The sequence below is a fragment of the Schistocerca cancellata genome, chromosome 3 (assembly GCF_023864275.1).
Source record: "Schistocerca cancellata isolate TAMUIC-IGC-003103 chromosome 3, iqSchCanc2.1, whole genome shotgun sequence".
Taxonomy (NCBI): Eukaryota; Metazoa; Arthropoda; class Insecta; order Orthoptera; family Acrididae; genus Schistocerca; species Schistocerca cancellata.
The window spans coordinates 206,505,066-206,508,049 of record NC_064628.1 but is presented as its reverse complement, the minus strand read 5'-3'; the positions used below and the strand labels follow the sequence as shown (position 1 = coordinate 206,508,049).

The 2,984-nt window shown below is 44.6% G+C and overlaps 1 pseudogene; it reads right to left on the bottom strand.

The window, feature by feature from the left end:
- Nucleotides 1–2,193: 2,193 nt before the first annotated feature.
- On the bottom strand, nt 2,194–2,311 carry LOC126177715 (5S ribosomal RNA; annotated as a pseudogene).
- Nucleotides 2,312–2,984: the final 673 nt, after the last annotated feature.

Here is a 2,984-nt window from a genome sequence, read left to right as displayed (position 1 = left end):
TTTCTCCTGATAACGACGTCCTCTTGAGTAGTCCCCGCCCAGAGATCCGAATGGGGGACTATTTTACCTCCGGAATATTTTACCCAAGAGGACGCCATCATCATTTTACCATACAGCAAAGCTGCATGCCCTCGGGAAAAATTACGGCTGTAGTTTCCCCTTGCTTTCAACCGTTCGCAGTACCAGCACAGCAAGGCCGTTTTGGTTAGTGTTACAAGGCCAGATCAGTCACTCATCCAGACTGTTGCCCCTGCAACTACTGAAAAGCCTGCTGCCCTTCTTCAGGAACCACACGTTTTCTCCGTTGTGGTTGCACCTACGGTACGGCTATCTGTATCGCTGAGGCACGCAAGCGTCCCCACCAACGGCGAGGTCTATGGTTCATGGCGGGGAGGGGGGGGGGGGGAGAACAGGCAATGAATAAATGTAAAACTGTTCTTTAATATACTGTGTACCTTCGGAAAAAATATCACTCACACAGTCCCGAGGATAACAGACGATATCAAAGACAAGAAAGTACGAGAAGTATCAATCAGCTTAACATCTCACGCATTCAAACTGCTGACAATAATAATATAGAAAAGAACCGAAAAGAAAGCTGAGAACGTGTTAGGTGAGGATCAGTTTAGCTTTAGAAAAGATAAATGTACCATATAGGCAGCTCTGACGTTGCGGATGATAAAGGAAGCAAGACTTGAGAAAAATTAAAATGTGTTCATAGAATTTGCCACGTAGCTAAAGCGTTTGATAATTTAAAATGGGCCGAGATGTTCTAAATGCTCTGAAAAATAAGTCTAAGCTATAGGCGTAATCGGGTAGTACAGAGGATGATTTTGCTAAATAGGGCAGACTGTATGAAACGATCTCTGTGGGAATAAGGAGCAGAAAAGGTCGAGTGGACATGCGGCCGGAATAGTGTTTCAAAGGAGCCACAACCACTTGAGGGTGGAGATAGAAGGTGTTGAACACTGCCGGCCGGTGTGGCCGTGCGGTTCTAGGCGCTTTAGTCTGGAACCGCGTGACCGCTACGGTCGCAGGTTCGAATCCTGCCTCGGGCATGGATGTGTGTGATGTCTTTAGGTTAGTTAGGTTTAATTAGTTCTAAGTTCTAGGTGACTGATGACCTCAGATGTTAAGTCGCATAGTGCTCAGAGCCATTTGAACCATTTTGTTGAACACTGCGGAATACGATCCCGGATTCAGCACCAGGCAGGTGGCCGGAAGGCTGGAGTAAGCCAGACGAACCGTGGAACATTCACCACAATTGCCGCTATGCGTATCACAACGTGTGCAGGCCCTACTACCTACATACTTGCTTCTGCAGAGACGGTTTTGCCGCTCGTTCGTCACACTGATCACCATAGTGTTGGATTTCTGACAACCAACATATTTGTGGATGAGGCTACCATTACAGGTGCGTATTGTCAAGCTTCGAAACACCCAACTATGGACTGCGGACAACGACCATGGTATGGTGGCAGCAAACCATCAGCACCAGTTCAGTTTCAGTGTGTGGGTGGGGATTTATTGGAGACCGCATCTTGAACGTGTAGCTAAAACACTAGCACAGACAGAATATTTCCGCTTTCCTGGTGTATGCTCATGTGTGTTTTCAATAATTTAAATCTACAGTGTCAAAGATCTTTTATCTCCATCTTTAAGTCGGGTATGCCTCCTTGGAACGCATTTCCGACCATATGAACTTTTTTGCTCGTTATCCTCTCAGGTATCTTCCTTGTAGTTTGTGCCCATTTAGGAAAATCACCTTGTATAATATGTACAAGCCCCAACAGAGAGCAATAATAATGGAGGACCAAGAATGAAGTACTCGTGTGGCTCGAAGAAGCAATGCGAAAATAAAAGTAAAATTCAAGAGTGGGATTAAAATTCAGTGTGAAAGGATATCAATGATAAGATTTGCTTCTGACATTGCTATCCTCAGTAAAATTGTGGAAGAATTGCAGTACCTCTTGAATAAAAACTAAACTAAACTAAACTCCGCCCGAACAGGCCATGAAGACCCAATGGCACCAACCGGCCGCCGTGTCGTCCTCAGCCCACAGGCGTCACTGAATGTGGATATGGAGGGGCATGTCGTCAGCACACCGCTCTCCCGGCCCTATGTCAGTTTCCGAGACCGGAGCCGCTAGTTCTCAAACAGTTAACTCCTAAGTTTGCCTCACAAGGGCTGAGTACCAACAGCGTCCGACAGACCGGACGGTCACCCACCCAAGTTCTAGCCCAGCCCGACAGCGCTTAACTTCGGTGATCTGACGGGAACCGGTGTTACCACTGCGGCAAGGCCGTTATTTACCTATTGAATGTAACGAAGAATTCAATGAGCACAACACAAAGGTAGATAGTAAACCGAAAACAGAGGAAACCAGTGATTTGGAGCAGAAAGGATACTAGCAACAAACTTAACATCATAATTTGGGGCCACGAAATAGACCATTTGGAGCAATTTTGATGCATTGGAAGTAGGATAACAAGCGACGGAAGAAACGATGAGTAAATTAGAAGCAAACTATCACAGGCAAAAGAGTCAGTCCTCGCTAAAGTAAGCCTATTAATAGAGATGAAGAGGTTGGCAGCCCTGACGCCGGATACGAGCGCTTTTCGCTTGCTGTGTAACAAGATAAGTAATTTAATTGTTTTTGCTTTATGTTCTATAATATTCACGTGCATTAGTGTCAGATAGACTATATAAATTGAAGGTCTGTGTTTTTATTTGCGTCTGGTTTTAAAAGCGAAGTTCTGCTTAGGACAGTCTCGCGTGTACGCAAATGTTTGTTTACATTCTGAACTGACGTTAATACGCGGGATTATCAATTAAGTCAGGGTACAATACTCAGTATTTAAGTTTGTTAGTGTCATTTAGACTCGATACATTGAAGGTAGCAGTTTTTATAGTTCTATTAGGTCATTTTCGCGTGAACGTAAACGTTTGTTTACATCATAAATACGAGAGATAGTAGATGTAG